We start from the raw sequence: 20,541 nt of genomic DNA, 5'->3' as shown, positions 1-20,541 counted from the left end.
ATGTTGCTGGCCGTATTTCGGGCTTAACATCAAACAGCAACGTCGCGTCGTTGAGATAGGAACGAGGGGCGAAGTGGTGACAACGAAGCAATTAGCAAACACCGTTTCTCCCGGCAACATGCGCCATTTTTCTCACTTGCGAAAAATCTGCGTTCGATCCAGCCGGAAACAGCTATCTGCACCACTAAACCACGGTCCCTTGACGTGTGTGGCGTTGCATGCATTAAAAGTAGTTGGCAACACTGTTCAGGGCATTGAGAAATTCGCGCCGCGCACAAAGTCCCTTAAATTCACTAACTCCCGATCCGTCCCGAACATATCCGAAATCAGACGTTCGCTCGTGCAACTTCGCAGTCAGAATAAGAAAAAACACAACTCTGCGAGGATTCATACAGTCATTCTTGCGTTTTTTTAAAGTATTTTGACGTGACAACGTCTAATAAATCGATGAACTCCGGCTGCACGCACGAAAGTGTCCCGTTACGCACATTGTTCCGTTACGCGGTGTCCCGTTACGCTCATTGTTCCGTTACGCTGTGTCCCGTTACGCTCATTGTTCCGTTACGCTGTGTTCCGTTACGCTGTCGGCGAGTGCAGTAATAATAGGTTATGTTACAATTGACTAAAAAATTATGGTGATTCATATAATTGATGATAGATATTTGACTACAATTTATTTATATGAAAACTTTTCATAATTATATTTAAACTTTATAACTAAACGCCAGTTTTTAAAATTACAGTTCCACACGTGAACTGTTTCGTCGACTGTTTATAATGTGAAGTGAAAAGTTAATGTGGTTTTCGTTGCTTATTACAACAACAATTTTGGCAATAAAGGTTAATTATTCTTGCATTTTAAAAAATCTGATTACTAGTATAATTTCAAGTATTTATTCTTTTATTATTAAAATAAAAATGATTAAATTTTATTCATAAATGTATGCAATCATTTCATTAATGGCTTGTTATGACGTGGTCACGTTAAACTATCGTCCGTAAACCGACTTTACAGACAACCATTTTTTTTTGTTTTGTTACTATATAGACCCACCGAAATTTCGGCACTCTTTGGTTACTTCAAATTTTAAAAAGCTTCAATGATGCGGTTTTTTTTTTGAGCTGCCAACGGTATACATTTCACAGGCATGAATTTTCAAACGGGAAATGAGTTGATTTAATTCATGTTGAATGCAAACCGATATTTCGTCCGCGTAAAAATTTCTTCATTCCCTATGTCCTCCCGGGACTTCAGTTTCTCTTGAAGCTGGCTCTGTGTTGCAATGGAACGAATGACCCGATGTCCCTGTTTCGGAGCCGGAAGCACGAAGACCTAACGTATTTGTGTTCCGTTGCCAGGACGCGCCTCTTGTTCTGTCCTTGTGGTGGGAGGGGGGGGGGGGGGGATGGATTTCGGGCGGGCCTCATTCGCCACGGGATTTATCGACAGCTCCTGGTTTCTGGAGAGTCCAATAAGGCGCGCGCTTTACACGACGGCAAATGGCTGACGAGCCGAGGAAACAGTTCCTTGCAGAGTCCACATGCAAAAAAAAAAAACACAGGGAGAAAAGACGCAGTTTGAGTCCACGCCGGAGATTTCTCGTGAAAACGTCAGCATAAAATCATAACAAATGTTTCGTATTAATATGCAATTTGATTATCAATTTTTTTTAATACTATCACGCATATGCGCCTATACTGGTACAATGACGTCACAGGCAAAACATATACTGCGCTACAAACACATACGGACATTATCTATCCGCCGTGGGGTCGAACATTGTGGACGCATTACTAGTCTCGTAGTTATTAGCAATTCGATCTGAAGGGTTGTTGTTATATTTCGACCATCACTATAACGAGCGAATAGACGTTTTCACGAAGAAAATAAAAATTAAATGAAGATTTTTTCTCTTGCGCTTTTAGATATGTATTGTTTAAATGGATAATATGATTAATAATCCATGATCCATGTTCAATCATTCATATATATGTATATGATCAATGATCCATGACCCATGATCGGTGATACAGAACTTATAACGAAACGCATACAAAATTTATACTATCGAACGAGAAAGTCTTGTAAGCGTTCTCGAAACGGATGGACCGATTTCGTTTAAAATTACAATTAGTGGTTTTTGGGCAGTAATAAATTATCTAGCTAGTTTATACCTGTCGGATGAAAACGCATTTCTTTTAATATTATTACCTACCTAACAAAACAGCAAAAAAAAAAAAAAAAACTTACACCAAAAATGTATGTATCTCATTTAGAAAAGTATATCAGTGAACAAATGTTATACCAAAGAGATAAAGAGTTAATATAGTCGGAGTTTTTAAAGTTTATCTTTACTTAAAAAGTTTACAATATTTTCGTTTAAGGTTAAACTTGTAACGTTTTATTGAAATTTAAATACAAGTACAAATAATTTATATTTAATGAGATTCTTTCGAGCTGAGCTTGGTCATCCAGATATTGTAACTTAACAGGTACCTTGAATATAGTTTTGGCTGATGGTACATTACTACTAAAATGCTGAAAAAATATATTTTTAAATATGCTATATTTATTCTTTGACAAATTTCACGAAACTTTCAAACTAGAAAAAAAATTCCAAATAAATCATAGACTACATTATATTTCATAGCAGATTGCTGCTGGTTGTATACTCATTATTGCTGTTAGTTGTGTATTTGAAAGCCAAATATTGATTTATTTTCGTACCTCGTGATTGACATTTAATTTATACTTAGCTATGTTATAGTTATTTAAGCCATAGTGGATAACTACCAAAACAATTATTTTAATATTATAAATATTCAACCCCATACTGTGATTTTTCAAGCATTCCGATGCAGACCGCATTCCTCAAAGAAGTTTAAAAAAACCGTTAATGCAGCTGTCAAAAAAATTAAGTTGGAAAATAAAAATCACTTTTGATAAATTAAAGTCTGTGTCATGTAACTGTTCTAGAATTTAATGGTTCTCAAACGTACTACCATTGGGTACCAATTTCCCAACTGTAACTTGTTAGACGACCATTGGACAAAGAGGGAGACATAGAATTGAAACTCATACATTGGAAAATGAAACAATGATTTACGCGACATGTAACGCTATCTGTTAAGTGGGCCCATAACTACTAGCAAAGAGGTTGAAATATAAAGTGTTGACTTTATATTGATAATTAAACTACTTGACAACTAATTGCTTAGTAGAAGAGATCTAACAATTAGCACTGTTTTGTATTTTTAAACAATTATGTTTTATATAAATGAGTAGGAGAAGTAGTTTTTCTGGTGTGTCACACGCACACCACAAAATGTGTGACTACCAAAATAAAGTAAATTTATTTTGACTGAATTGTTGGCCTGATAATAGCTCATGAATTACTTCTCACAATCAATGCAGCTATAAATTATGAGAGCTACTATCTAGCGGGTGGACTCAAAATTCCTTCAAAAATAACACATTATTTTCGTTTACAAACGCTGAACACCACACGAATTTGTTTACAAACACTATTTTACAGAACAACAGCGAGAGAAGGATAAGTAGACCACTGGTACTACTTTTGAAAAATGTCAAATTCGAGACAAGTTACGTGGCACAGTATGAACCTATCTCTTTCAAAGCTGAACACAGCTATTCCGGCCTGCGGGGAAGTTTAATCGATGCAATGGCTAATTATAACTCGCAAAGAGCGACGTTCCTCTTAGCATTTTGGCTGGACTGGTGGACGTGTTCTAAAGTACTGGGTTGTTGGTAGCACTGTTTATTGCCCTTTAACCATGGAGTTAGTAATCTTCATGAGACGGAATGCTGTGACGTGGTTGAAGTCACATTTTTTTCCTCGCCATTGATATATATATATATTATTCCACCCAAAACATTGCGGAAATGGCGCTTGATAACGTCAGATGATGGTTAGTAAGTATGAATTAGAATCTCCTTTGTTAAAAAAGTCATCTTTATAAAAAAAAATAATCTTATAATGTTTCCTTAATTCAAATACCTCACTTCGATCAATGTTTTGAGCGTCTAAACAATATGGCGCAACAATGAGCTGAAGGGGGGGAAAAACAGCTTCACACCGGATTAGGGAAATGTACAGATGGAGCATAAGGTCTGATTCTAGACGAGGGGGGATAAAGCCAAAAGCACATACTAATATGGTGGCCGTTTGTTTACAAATGTATCAGCTGTACCTGTATTGGAGGTTAAATAGGAGAAAAATGTCAACTCACATCATTACATTTGTATTATGAAGATTCGTTTCGGACTTTTAGTATATGTAAACATACTAACCAGTAATATTTTGATCTAATTGTCCTCCGAACAGCTTAACTACAATCATTAACAAAAGCAGGCTAGAACAGCTGATAAAAATATTGAAATAACGTCCGCTATATTGGTATGTGAAAATCAGAATAAAAATGGGGAAAAGAACGGCTTCACATCTGACGGGTAATGCTCCGTCTGTATCATTTCCTAATCTCTGCCTCACACACCGTGTAATCATGCAGATGTGGCCACCCTCTGCCTTTCACCAAAAGGAAGCCAAATATTCATTTGCTCCGATCATTCCCGAAAATATCCGAAGATCTTCGCTTGCTTGTGGAACTTTACGAATGGAATAAAAAAAGGTGTGTGTACTTATGTACGAGCGTTAGAAGTTATACTTCTTTTTGTTTTAAGAATATGAGCTCTTTTGAAATTGATTATTACAATAAATTAATTAAATAAATACTAAGTATTTAATATTAATATTGACATGTTTATAAAATTATTTATAATTTAGTATAATAATCGTAAAAGTTTAAATTAATAATTAAAATGGATATATATGCTGAACGTTTATTCTTATTTATTAATTTTAATTATTTATTAAATAATGTAATAATTTATAATTTAAAATGCAAATTAATTATACATAGGGAACATAAACTCACTTATATAAATACACCTGGAAAATGTAGCCTATATAAACACAATTTATATCACTAATATTCACAATAAATAAATGTTTTTAATTATATGGCCCACTATTCACTATCAATCCCTAAATTTCTAAAAGCGACTCGCGCGTAGTTCCGCACCCGCCGCTAGAATTCGCTACCGGAGCAGCCACGTTGACTATCAAAATATTTGATATGCAGAGCGAAAGGTTTAAACTGTATAATGATTAAACTGTGATTAAAACGAAAAATACTTTTAAAAATTCTAAACCCCGGCTTATACGAGTTTTTTTTACGACGAATTTCATTTAAATATTACCCATCTTGTTAAAATTCATTAAACAATTATAACTAAATCGTTTTCACACACGTTATATGACTATAAATTATTAAGTATTAAAGGATAGTTGTACTGTTATAAAGTTTTATTTTTTATTTCCAATGCGAATTCATGGAAATTAATTTCCTACAAACATAATTAATTTAAAATTACTTTAAGTAAAAATATAGAATAGGCTTACAGGCCTACCTAGTATGAAATAATCAATCCAATGGATTAAGCTATGTATTTAATAATATTATAACAATACTATAAACAATATATTTGCTTAAAGCACTATTTGTATGATGCAGTAATCTGTAATTTAAAAAAGTTAAGAAAATACCATTGTTGGGTTTCGAACCACGGTTCTTTAGCTTGTTAGCAGCGCCTGACTGAAGGTTGCAAGGTGAATGTATATTATAAACATTGTCCTTAGGATTCTTAAACCCGAAATTACTCTACTATTATTATTTTAGTCTAATAAATATATTACAGGGTAGTTTCACTATCATTAGGTTTAATATGGCATACCAATACGTTTGGCATGTCAACTAATTTGTATGAAAGTGAATATATATGGGTTTATGTTCATATATCTGGGTCCACCATCTTCCTGTGAATATTTCGTAGCATAGTTTGTGCGCATCGTAAGAATTCATTCACAATTTCTCCATAAAGGGCCTAAAGAAGTATAATTAAAAAAAAAGAGAATTCATTAATTTCCACGATTTTATATCAACCTATTTTAAATGTCACTGACCCAAACTAAACTACCTTTCATTTTAGTTACGGCCACCTAGAAGTGCAAAACCCTAAATTCCCGCAAATGAAACAATTTTTAACGGGATTTTTGATTAAGTGCTAGTCTTGACATAACCTACATTTTACTCTTACAACAGTAAAAAAGAAAGAAAAGGTGTGCGTATGCGGATTATTCGGGATTTTGATTCGGATTCGATGAATCTTAGGTTTCGTCTGTAACTAAGAGCTATAGCCTCATTTACACTCATTTACATTTAATACTCGCCTGCAAATTCACCCGTTGTGTCCAAATTCGTTCATTGTAATCACGGTGTCTTGTTAACTCGCAGCTCGCCTTGCTCCAGTGAGTAAAGTTGCGTTACGTAAAGTAAAGATGTGAGTTACGTTTATCGCCATTCACTTGCCATGTTATGTTTTTATTGATCGTCTGAGGTATCGAAAATCGGCACGTGTAACTCAGTACACTTGATAGAAGTGAAACTTCTTTGGCAATTCAAACCTCGACTCGTAAGTATATCGTGGGGGTGAAAAACAGCAGAGAGAGAGAGAGAGAGAGAGAGAGAGAGAGAGAGGACAGAAAAAAGACACTTTTATTAATAAATATGAATCAACCAAATTATTACTCACTTCTAAATAACTACTAAGGATAATATTTAATAATCAATAACTATGTTTAATTAAAATAAATATTACTCACTGTTAAAATAAACACACAATTAAGAAAATAAACTGTTTGTGTTATTGTTTCTTCAAACAATTCTGCCATTTGAAACTCGCAACATCTCTGAACGAAATATTAAATTCAAAAGTTGCACTATCTATGCGGGAAATGCAGGGACTGTCTCAGCAGCGCTCTCTACGCTGCTGGTTGAACAAGGAGGAACGCGAGCGCGCTGGTAGCCAATACTAAATTCAAGACACTCACAGCTGACTGTATAGGATACCTATATCTATTTTCTGAAACAAGCGCATACTCACACACTCTGTCTTATTCTTTCATTGATATATATGGGCAACGCATATAGCATAATGTTCTCTATATATCTCTTTGGCCAAGTCCTCTTGCATCAGAAACATTTCATTCGAATTCGGCCTTGAAATTTTACTCTCATCGCGCCTAAAGAAGTTACATTTCAATAACTTTTGAACTATGAAATTTAGAACGTAAGCTATCTGGGATTCTGAGGTGACGTTCGTGAAAATGATGTGCCAGACGTTTCGGTATGCTTTGCTGCAGCCATCCTCAGTTGTAACTTTTCCTTGAGGATGGCTGCAACAAGCCATGCAGAAACATCGGGGACATAATTTTCACATACGTGGCCTCAACTAGTTAACCATGTAACCTCAACTAGTTAACTATGTAACCTCAACTAGTTAACTATGTAACCTCAAGTAGTTAGCTATGAAATAGTTAAAAAAACTATTGTTTTTTAAATTGGAAAGGAAATAAAAAACAAAGTAAAATATGAAACACGGCTATTCAAGAACAAAAACAAACGATATACGAGAGAGTCTTTCGGTTCTCGCCAGAGATGTGAAGTATCTAACTTTAGTAACGAGCAAATTCAAATGTCCTCATGCTGCAAATACATTTTTAATACAAAGCTTGGACACGAAATTCAACGTAGACTTCTTAAAAAATAATGCCGAGCGTGTAAAAAAATATGTAAATTGTGTATTTAACTAAATCACACGAAGTTACCGCACCCGCCGCTGGAATTGTGTTTTAATACGACACACATATACACTTTTATACCTTTCCACCCGAGTGTTAGTAATTTATTCATTGGCTCTTGGAGAGCAAGAGATCAAATTTTACTTTCCAGCATTCTACCTGGGAGCTAAATTGGTTACTCTAGCATATATCGCCAGAGACTCTAAAATTAACGAGCTAGCCGCCATTTTGTCGAAGAAAATTTCAAACATTGCTGGTTGAATTATTTTTGGGGGAGAATACTATAACATACACACACATATATATAAATCTGTGTTTCTGGTCAAATTTCCAATACCCTCATTTCCTTGCCTCTGGGTCCATGCAATACTAAACATTAGAACCGATCCTGAATTACACTATAAAAACAATTCATTGCAAGCACCTATAAACATACTGGGTTATTGAGTGCAATGGACTGTTTTACAAAATAAAATCTCAGCACATGAAAATTAATTTATGAAATGCGCTTCCCATTATTCCTGTATAATGGGGACACACCGTCATGATCACAATACCAGAGTAACTGATTGTGCAAATAACTTAGTAGTTCTTAAGAATACTTAGTAAGTCTCAAGGGAAAACTAACAAATGCTAGTCTTAAATGTGCTTGTGTTTGCTTGTGTGGGACAGGCTATAATTACTTATCGCTAAGGTGGCCTAGAATGAATCGTAACACAGACCTTTCAGCGTTAAAGTGTTCGTAAAATATTGCACACAACACAACACGGATGCTCACTAAGTTATTCAAGACACGTTAAAGAGCGATCGTAAAAAAATATCTGGGACGTCTAGCATAATTTGCATTGCAGGAGTCGTGTCTCATATTTTCCACTGAAATTTCACATTTAACTGTGAGACATGCCGTTTCTCACATAAATTAACTCCAGAATAAAAAAAAAGGAAGTATTTGAAGGTGGAGTCACACCTTGCAAAATCGTTAGCAAAATAAACGAGGTAGAGTCAAAAGAGTCCACAGATAAATTAAAACAGTTAATCGCACACATAAATAACAGTGATTGATAGGATTTGTTTCACGAATACGAATGTATAGTTATTCAAATTTATAGGTTCAAAAAGTTTGTTATAATGTAGGTACAGTCGATTTCTATTTTTATTTATTTTCTTTATTTATTGAGCTTAGTATTACAATTTTAAAACTTTTTTAACACTGTAAAACTATTGGAGAGTTACTAATAAAAAGGAAATCCATAAATGACAAATAAAGAAAGCGAAGAGAATAAGTATATAAACTACGAAAAAGGGTGACTTCTGGCTGCTATATTGGAAAGGGATGGAGTTTTGGAGTTTGGTTGGAGGAAGAGGGGATAAAAAAAGTATTTAGTACCGCATAGGATACAACTGAAGAATTTTAAAACTTCTGTAGGCCTAAGGTAAAATGAGAATAATAACAACAAATTCCAATCTAATTCTGGTGGAAGCATGAATGCTATTTTATATAAAGTTACCTTAGTCAGACTTTTATTTTCTCGTAGTTAAACGCTACTTTAAATTTTATCAATATAATATCTCGTGTTAAAAAAATTAATGTGTTTAATAGCCAAAAAAATAATTTCATGTAAACAGGATGAAAGCAATTTTGTGAGTTCATGACTGGGATTTAATACAATGTTTTTACATACGCCATTGCAATTTTGTATTTTTTAAATATAAAAATTCAAAAATGCAAAATAAGAAATAAAAATGAAAACATAAATTTACAGAGAACAAATCGATGTCGAACTGATGGACACAACGATAAAACTGACGTACGTAAATTTTATACCATTATAGTTGTCCATTTGACGTAATTACAGAACAATGAAAATATTTCATTGCTGCAAAAAATAAAAGCAAACAAATTATCAGAGACTGAAAAATTACGCCGTTTCAGTGACCTTCTGGAAAGACTGAACAGTCTTCCTTTGGTGAATGTCAACGTCACTGAGATTGCTGCAGACTGGGAGGTGTCATAACTTAATAACCCGTGTTTCGATTATTTTCTAGTTGAAGTTTTCTTACGGCCTAAAGTTTTTCCCCGATAATCTGTGTGCCAAAAGTGGAAGCAGCTTAAAGGCACATGCAAACAGCTGATTTAGGCTTGTTCTCTATGAATTTATGTTTTTATTTTCGTTTTTTTTTATTTCGCATTCTTAAAAATTTACCACAACGAGCCAAACTGCAATGGCAAAACTGTATTTAACTAAAATTCCCATTGCATGAATTTAAAGAACACATGACTTAAATGTTAATTTTTTTTTTCAAATTCAATATGTAATGGTTTGTCTGGAAATTTTTGCTTCAAGTTGCCTGTGTACTAATTAATAATATAATTTTAAAAAGTATTTGAAAAAAAATTATTTATATTCCTTAATTCTTGTTCGCCAAATGGGTATATTTGGGAAACATCTAGTTAGCATTATTAATCAGATAAATTAGAGAGTGGAGCAAAACTTGATATGGGTTAATACTTGTTCCTCAGGCGCGGAGTAGGGGAGAAGCTAGTGGAATCGCGGAGTAGACCAGAACTCGCATGATCCCTCTACTAAGTAAACATTCGCGAAGCGAGAGCTTGTGTGTGTGTGCGCGCGCGCGCGGAATTTCGGGAAGGAAAACAACAAAAATGAAGCTTGCTTGCTGTTGGGGGTGACGAAGGGAGGGGAGGGATATCTCACGCTCGCGCTGAGGTGCTCTCGTACGCGAAGAAACGCGAGTGTGTGGGAGTTGGGCTGAAGGTGTGTGGTGAGGCGGGGGAGGGGGTGGGGGGTCGGGTCAAAGGTCGTGTTCGCGTCCCCCTCCGCCCCTCGGCGGCCAGGGATCAGGCGGGATGCCCGGGATGCCCGGGACACCGCGGGGGCGTACCCCCTGACATTTCGCCCCGCGGCGGGAGATGGCGCGCCCAGCGCCCACGCGACTGTCCGCCTCGCTCTCGCACCAGCTCCGTCGGCGGCGACAAGACATTTTACGCCAGTTTCGTTTTTAGATCAGTACATTCCAGCGTTATTTTACGTATACATCAAAGAAATACCACATATTGTAGCCGTTACCATCGTGTGACATTCAGAGAATTTTATATTTTTTTCTCGTTTCATGGTGCACAGAAAACCTAATACTATCGTCAACTCTAAGTTTATATATATATATATATATATATATCACATTTGTATGGAAGCTATAGCTGCCGTAATTATTCACAAATCACTTCCAAACTGATCAATAAAATCTAGTAGTGGAAAATCTGGGTCGAGTTCGTTAATGGGCAATATCCGACCAAAGGAGTAGAAATGGGGAAGGTTTTTTTTTTAATAACAGAACAATCGCTATAAAGCCCGTATAATGACGAATATTACATCAGTCTGAACGTTTTATAGCTCGTAGAAGTAATACCAAGATCCTTTGTCTAAAAAGTCTCAAAAATAATTCATTTAGACTAATAAATGAGGCACTTTTATAAGATAATACTTTACAATATGCATGTCTAACTATTCGTAGCAATAAAAATAAATGAGCAAGTATTTGTGTGTTTAAAAAATGTACCAACGACATAGTTTAAAAATGAGTTACTAATCATAGTTGCAAGAACAAAAAAAGACTCCAATCTATATTAAGTAAATACATTTTTGGTATAATCTACATGATATAAAAATACTGTTTTATTTAATTATATTAATTGCATTTTGGTGCTTTGTGGTGTATTAACTAGGATTTTCGTTTTATATGGCGCATTCGCGTGCTTTGCGATGTTATTTCAGATTTATCGCAATTCATCGTACAGCCTTTTCCCCATCCACATCATGCAGTGAACCAATTTTTAACAGTAGATTTACGATAAATATAACCTTGAAAAAAATAACAAAACATTGAATACCAATATACGCTATTTTATGATTACTTCGAGTATTTTATTCAATCTACTGGCTGAAGTACCCGTCGTTGCCCGGGCTGAACCCTCCAGTGGAGACGTCCCACCAGACGGCAGCCAATGAACAGTTGGCATTTGCCCGTGTGTACAGAGGACTGTAGAGTCTATCCTGGAGGTCATTGGAAACGCGAATTTTCCTGGTCCCTGTCCATAGAATGCTCGTTTGCACGCAGGCTAGCCGCGAGTGCTTCATTTCTCCTGATAAGTAGGCAGCGTCCCTCACTTCAGTGCTGTGAAAAGCGTATACCTCGTCTTGTTACCTTATGGCTTATACCACGATGTTATCGAACTGGTATGATTTATTACTAGAGACCGGAAAAATTCGCGGGTTCATTTCATGATATGCTAAAATTCAAATAATTATACCATTGTGCTGCTTCTGCTATTGGTTCACTGTTAATATGTAGGACTCTTGGCCAATTAGAGACAATAAATCAAAGAGGTATCCAACCACAAGTTGGACTTGAGACGCCTCATAATTCAGTACCCAATAAACGGGCGCCGTTTGCCCAAGTAGGCAGAGGATCGTGGAATCTATCCTGGAGGTCATTGAACTCGCGAATTTTTCCAGTCTCTATTTATTACACATTAATCACCCAATTTAAAACTTTGTACATATAAGCCATTGCTTACTTGCAAAGATTTTCCATAGAGATACCTCAGTAACGGAAAAGGAATGAATATACAAACACAAAGATAACAAGTCAAAATCCACCGATGTCAAAAAGTCAAATGCATAAACGGCACAGAAAATTCCGTAAAAGGAATTAGTCAAAAAAAAAAATACCACAGAAAAAAACGAACACAGTGGGCTGACAACTACAGAAAATTTTCAACAGACGACCTTGTGGACAACACGGCGACGAACAGAGGAACACAACTTTTGTTTTTGTGGGCACTGTCGTCGTTGTTGGCCCACTGGGCTCGCCTGCGCCAAGATAGTTATCTGATTGAGAATTCCTTCCTCGGGATTCTCTGTGCTGTCTATGCATTTAAAGTTTTCGAATCGGTTGATTTTTTCTTCTTTTAAGTTGGGTATTTTATTTGTGTTTGCGTGTTCATCGCTATGGAAAACAGCGTAAATCAGAAATGCCGTATGTTAAAAAAAAGTTTCTAATTCATATTCCCTATTGAAAAAATTATTCAAATTTCGTATCTCAAAACCGTTTTTGTTGGATTACTTCAGACGTATTTATTAGTTCGACAATTAAAATGCATTACTGATGTTAGTTGTATGTAGTAGCAAAGACCGGAGGAATTGGCGTATTTGTTTCGCGAAATCTAATTTTTTATTAAATTTATACGTAAATTAAGTTGCTTCCGCTTTTGGCACACAGACTTTCCCAATTCACACTCTTTGGTCCATTTTACCCATTAGCAAACTCTATTGAGATTTTAGATTTCTTTATTTTATGTATCTGCCTGTAAAGTGTATATAATATAGGCTGTCATAGTGTCTATTAAAAGTGATACATATAGTACCTGATGTATCGTGCTTCATTAGGGCAGTTTACAAGCAGAACTCTCACACTCCCCTTTACACATGCCGCTGCTCGAAATGCTCTAATGAAAACTCAACAAACGTACATAATCGATATAACTAAGATAAACCAAAGACGCCATCTTGGATTCAGCATTTTTAGGGTCATAAAATTCACTTTTATTTAATCAATACTGTGTCAATCAGAAGTCATATATAATTATTACAGGAATACTGGATTAAGATACTGAAATTAATAAAGCTTTTATAATGTAGTAGCCGTTGCCAGGAGATGAAGTAAGCACCAACATAATAAAATCCGCTGCTAGGAGATTATCAGCAAATCTGGACGAAATAAATATATACAAAAAAAACTAATTCCAATTTTGAAGGAAAAAATGCTTCAAGGTGGAAATGGATTACCACCCCCTTATTGTTTTAGGACATTCTACGTGCCAAATTTAACGACTGTAGGCCTCATCGTCTCCGTGCTACGAGAACTACAGACAGAGAAACAATTTCTCTCATTTACCATTGCATAAATACGTTTAAGTTGACGATGGACTTGTGAAATAGGGGGGGGGGGGCAATAAAACTAAAAAAAAAAAAAAAATAGGAAGGCCCATCACGGTAATGAGTACCTAGACTTCCATATATAACGACCTGAATTCTTGTAACACGCATGTGTCACTTTGTTAAACCACCTGATTCTTGAAAATAAAGGAACATCGCGATCTAACGACGCGACGGCCGCACGCGCAGAAGCCAGCCAAGGGCGTGTCTACATCGCCATTACTCTATGGTTCCTCCCCCCGCCTCCACGGCCGCTCGGACCAGCTGAAGGGGTAAAAAAAAAGGGGGGGGGCGGCCTTTCATCGCAGACAGACTGATAACGAGGTGCGGTCCCCCGGCGCCCGACCGACTGTGTAATTACAGGTTACGAGTTTGCAGAGCATGTCGAGGTCGAAGGGTTTTCAAGGGGTTGGGGGGGGGGGGGCAGACGGGCTGGCGCGAGGAGCGTGCTTCGAGTCGACCTTGGCTGGCGCGCGCTGTCTCCGCGCCTCGCCCCTGAGACTAGACTTCGTGCCACGCACCCGCCATATTGCATTAATATGACTAGAGACCGGAAAAATTCGCGGATTCATTTCGCGATAGGCTAGAATCTAAACTAGTTCAACTTCATGCTGCTTCAGTGATCGGACCACAGTTTACCTGAATGACCCTAAGGCCCAGGGGTTGGCAACCTTTTGAGTCGGAAGAGCCAAAAATTAAAATTTACAAAATTTTAATGTTTTTAAAGAGCCACAAAAAATTTTCTTGCCAACAATAAATAGTACCTACTTGCATAAAGAAATTTTTTGATAAAAAAAACTAATCTATTTATTCATAAGAAAAATTTATTCATATATAAGCCTATCTGTTGGGTGGGCCCGTAAGTACTCGGGCGGATGGATAGCTTTAAATGGATAATTTAACTGCTTGATGACATTTTGTTTAGTAAAATATAACAAGCGTGGAAAAAAACGAGACTTGCTACTGGTTTGTAATAAAAAAAGTATTTTCTGTATAAATGACCTGGTGATCCAGTATTTCTGGTACGAAACTAAAGAGCCGCAGTTTCACATCCAAAGAGCCGCATGTGGCTCGCGAGCCGCAGGTTGCCGACCCCTGAGCCAATGAAGCCTACTCAACCAAAAAAAAAAAAAAAAAAAAAAAAAAACAGCTAATCACGAGCATGCCAGTTGACAGGTGTCACGGATTAGTAGCCAATCAGCAAGTGTAATTTGCATAAGTACATGGAGGAACGTGGAGTCTATCCTAGAGGTCATTGAAACCGCGAATTTTTCCAGGCCCTACATATGACACGTATGAAAATGAATGTTTGTTTTTTTCGTTTGTCCCGTATGAGTGTCCCTAAACCATTCATCAGATTACGATGGATTTTGTACACTTGACTTTCGAAAGACGAGGAAGGTCACTGTCCAGGCGAGCTTTCGATGAAAACCAACCCTTATAGAAGAATTTAAGGTGGTGCGCGAGTAGTATAGGATAACTACCAGTAAGTATTTTATGACAGTTCCTCTTTTCTATGGTCCGAATAATAATAATAATAATAATAATTGTGGTGGTGCGGGAGTGTGTATATATAGACAGAACGATAGATAGAGATAGAAGGATATATATGGAGAGTTATTTAGTGATAGAGAGATAGAGATATTAATAGATATAGAGAGATAAGTTAAATGGAGAGTTATATGGCTATGTAAATAGCAGAGATAACTAGAGAGAGATGCATAGGAATATATATATATATTTTTTTTTGAAACATGTTTGTGCAGTTTTGATAAGGAGAATGAAATGGAATATAAAACTGGAAATTGTTTTCAAGTTTAAATTAAATTTTACTGACTACTATGTGGTAGGGTTTAATTATATTCAGAAAAAAAAAGTTTTTTTTTGTACCTTATTAATACCTCAGATTCTTGTTACTGCTGTCTCGTCGTTGTGTCCGTCCGTCTGTGCTGTTAAATGTTTTTGACTAGTTCGCATAGAAGAAGAACACATAAACATTATTTTTTATATACAAGACTAACTAATGCCCGGCATGCGTTGCAATGCTCCTTTCATTTTTTTTGTTATAAGTTTGAAGTAGGTACATACCAAGCATCTCTTTATATATATATATATATATATATATATATATATATATATATATATATATAAAGATTTTTTTTTTCCATTTGTGAAAGTTCAGCCACTCAAAAAGTAGGCAAGTTTAACCTTTGGAACGTACATGTAAAATAACGCCCTTAAACAGAAGGTTGCAGGTGGAGGGTAGGAAGTTAGCCGACGGAAGCCACCCGCTTCGGTCATCGATGGCGGGACCGGCGCGACGTTGCGCCGTCAGAGGGACGTAATTGAGTTACCAGCGAGGCGTGATTGCGTGCGGGCTGGCGCTCTGTTCGCAGGCTTCCTTCGCTGTCCGCCCGACTGCATGTTGCAGTCTGCCTTGCAACTCGAGCACCCACAGACACAAGTTTTGCTCGCTACTAACTGTCCTCTTGTTATCAGAGCTGGTGGGACAACACGATTGTTTAGTATACGTTTGTAAACGTTTGCGAAAAGGTTTTTATTTTCATTCTTTAACAGTGCAAAACTGCAATGGCGTGTGTCCAAAAAATTGTATTTAATCAAGTTTTTTTTATAAATTGGCTTTTATTGATTAAAGGAGCTCGTTCAACACTAATTTAATTTGCTTCTCATAGTTGGTGTTTTTTTTTTTCAAATTTAGAAATAAATTCATAATAAAATCATATTAAAATGTTTGGAATAGTTTTTTAATGTTATATGAACTTAAAGGCAAAATATTACGTCAGTACTAGAACTTACATAACACATTGTTTATTGTTTTGTATTATATGTTCGTATATAGCCTTCGTATTCAAACATTTTATTCTTTAATATATAATTATTTAAATCAGTAAAAAAAATTTTTTCCCAGAACCAAGAAACCTGAGTTTTTCAATGTTTTGTTTATTGATTTGTGAATGCTAATACATGTGGTACCTAATATTCCATTCTGCCAAATATTCTTATACATTCCACGGAATGAGGAAAACGGCCTTACTCGAAAAATTGTAATGTAACTAGCTTCATAGAATTTACATTTTTGCACACTGGAATAATTGAAGTAAATTGTAGATCATTATTTAATGAGTGTAAATCCAACGCAAATATTCAAGGATTTTCTTATGTAATGTTTTCTGTGACTCAACACAAAAAACTCAGTCTTCAAAATGTGTTTTTAAGATTCTGAAATGCGAGAGAAATATTTTTTTGTAGTGTAGTTTGTTGGCACAGGGCAAGCAGCACAGGCGCTCTAGGGGAGATATAGGCTCGTATATTTCGAATGTTGATGGGCTTTGCACATGCTTGCAGTATTTAAGTATTTTCTATATTAGAAAATAAAAAATATTACTATGCGTAGCATATTATCCTGCTTCAGTAAAACTGTCAGATCTAATTGAAATTCAGCTTTTGTGCCTTACAATACCTATAAACTAATTATGGGACATAAAATAACAACTAAAACACATTAACACAAGATATACACTGATACACATCAATGCGACAAAACACGAAACAACACAACACACAGATAGATAAAGATTGATAAAGTTCAGTTAAGCAATTGGTTACTTTGGTTTTCACAAAAATCTTAAACCGTAACTAAAATGGTGTATACAAAATAAATATGTAGATTACAAAAGTTTTACCAATGAACATTTGTAGATTATTCAAAAGGAGTTATAATTTTTTACACATTATATAGTTACTAATGGTTTTAAAAGTGTCACTAATTCTGTAGTTGCATGTTGGAATTATTAATCCAAACCGAGTCATTATGTCGAAACCAACAAAAATGGTAATAAAATGTGTATAATAAAAAGTGCATCACTGATCGAACGTCTAATAAATAGAAAATGCAAATAGGTTATATAGGAATATTAAAAATAATTTAAATGCCTGAAATTTTTAAATATCAAATAAAGTATTATTTCTGCATACTTTCAATTTTTTCTAATTAAAATATTTAGATGCAGAGAAAGTTTTAAATTTAATAAGACCTAAATATCTTCATGTGTTGCTAATAGTATTATCTACATGTTGGTGAAATAAAGCTTGACATCCAATATAACTCGAAGGTCTTAAAAGAGGACACCACGTTAAATGTCATTACTTACTATGTGATAATTCTGATTAATTAAATTAGTTTTTTTACTAAAGGTTAAACAATAAATGCTATCGTAATTCAGATACGTTTGTTATATTGAAAATCAGATCCGGACAACTGAAATATCTTGCTGAATAGTTTCACAAACATATTTCCCAATAATATTTTTTTTTTTCATCAGCATCTTTTCTTGATCAATTCTGATTGCAGTTTGAATATCATTTATTAAATATTAAAGAGTAGTTGAGATAAACTACTACTTTGCGGAACATCTAATACCATGAGATTGCATTTGCAAATTTGACTGCAAAGCTTCTATTTGTGAGATAATTAAAACATATATAGCACGCATTGCTTGACGAGGCCTAAAATTGAAAATTTTTTAATCATAAGATTATGTTGGAAAGTATCAAATGCTTAGCTCATGTTGAAATAAACAGAGTATTTTATTAACATCTGGATTTATACTGGTACAAACACACACACACACATATAAAGCTTGTGTTAAAGACGTTATTCCTGATTGAAAACTATGTTGTTTTACAGAAATAATATTTTTATGAATAAAATTCATGTGCCTATAATTTTTTTTGTCAAAAACTTATAAAATACAATACAATACAAAGGTTTCTGTATAAAATTTAACTTCAAGAAAATATATACCGATTAATGGTTGAACACACTGACTGATGCACACTTAATAAAAATATTTTTGTACAAAAGAATAATTTTTTTTAAATGTTTATTTGAGCTTTATTTATAACATGCTACAGTTACTAAAAACTAAAACGCTGCAAAACTACAAAAAATATTTTTGCAAAACTCCGTTCCCCCGGAGAAACCCCCGGAATGGCCACCGCATGGGGAGCCCAAGAAAAGAAACGGGCTCCCCATTTGGAAGCCACCTGGAAGGTTTTTTTCTGTTCCACCCACCGTTTCTTTGGTAGCCTGACTTGTTACAAGGGATTGTATTCCTACCAGAGAAAATGCCACCATTCTCTCTGGGCAATCCGCCTTGGAGGAGCCGGGGCGCGAACCCGGGTCCTACAAGTCACAAGGCAGGCGCTCTACCCCAGAACCAGAGTGGTAGAGCAAATACTTGCAGTATTCTTAACACTGACATGATGTTATTCCACGAGTTTACTGTAGTTTCGTGTGTCATTAACACGTGCAGTAACATCTAACCTTGGTAACGAACAAATTTATGTGTTCTTATGTTGTTCGTTCAGCATGAATTATGTAATTTCATAACAGTGAAATATAACTTGTATAACTAGTCTGGTAATTTTTTAGTTACTTTCCTGCAAACAAACTTACAATTCCGCTGTACAATAATTATATAGAAATATAGACTAGTAAAAACATAGGTATGCACTGTCGATGGTAAAGTTATTTTGAAATAAATGTTAGATATTAAAAGAGTGTGTTTAGTTAAAATATGCGTGTGCTTACAAGCATGAAGTTATTGTATGAACATTTTATTTACTTGGTTTTAAAGCCACAGAAAAGTTAACTTTTTTATATTACTTTTGGCTTTCTTTTGTTTTATCGTGTTTAACATGCACAGCTAATCCCTAGAAAGCTATTCAAACAACTGTTTGCAAATAATGAAGCCTTCTACGACACCATCATCCAATAGCCATGCCAGAAGCTGAATAGACCAGATCTGTAGCGTGTAGTCTACTTGTACGAGTATTTTCCGTTTAATGCCTAATAAAAACACTCTTGTTTATACTGAAGTGTGTCTATTACTTACCTTTGATACCAAAACAGGTAAAAATTAATCGTTTGACTTAATTTCAATATTAATTTTTAAAAAATCACTTTGGATTACACTAATTTATTGCATAAACCTCCTAGGTGAAAAATTTTCAAAAATTTATAACTCAAAAACTTGAAGGGAAAAAAATTAACAAAATAGATTATTCCAATAGCATGTTCTTGATTTGGTAAAAAAATATTTGAAGGAGACTAGACCTATACTTAAGCTGCAAAACAGTTTTTTTTGACGTGACAACGTCTAATAAATCGATGAACGCCGGCTGCACGCACGAAAAAGTGTCCCACTACGGATGTCCCACTACGGATGTCCCACTACGGATGTGTCCTGTTTGCTCATTGTACGCATGCGTGGCATCTCTCTTCATGCTCATTGTACGCATGCGTGGCATCTCTCTTCCACTCTATTGGAACAACCATCGATTTGACTTTTCAATCCTATTTTCGTCGTTTGAATTATTAATATTATGTAATTTAACGATCGTCCACCGATTTTCAGCACAATAGGTACGGTTATTTAAAAGTAATGTTGAATATTCAAATACGTTTTGAACCAACAATGGTGTTTTACAGTTACACATAATAATTCAAATTACACCCGGGATCTGCTGCACAATGTTTTAAAAAAATATTGTAACACATTATAAATAAGTTTGGTGTATTTGGGATGCGTATTTGTTATCAAATCGTGTTATTAAAACAAAATTATATTATTCCCCTACCCTGAAAAAAAGTTTATAAATATGTATATGTCATTTGAAACTACAAATTTTCATGTATGGCCTCGTGACAGTGCGGTGAGCGTCGCATACTTCCATTCCAACCCTCCCTGATTCTTTAAGTTATTTTGGGTCGTCTTTCGTTA

Source organism: Bacillus rossius, chromosome 5, assembly GCF_032445375.1.
Source record: "Bacillus rossius redtenbacheri isolate Brsri chromosome 5, Brsri_v3, whole genome shotgun sequence".
Classification (NCBI taxonomy): Eukaryota; Metazoa; Arthropoda; class Insecta; order Phasmatodea; family Bacillidae; genus Bacillus; species Bacillus rossius.
This window is presented reverse-complemented; position numbering follows the sequence as displayed.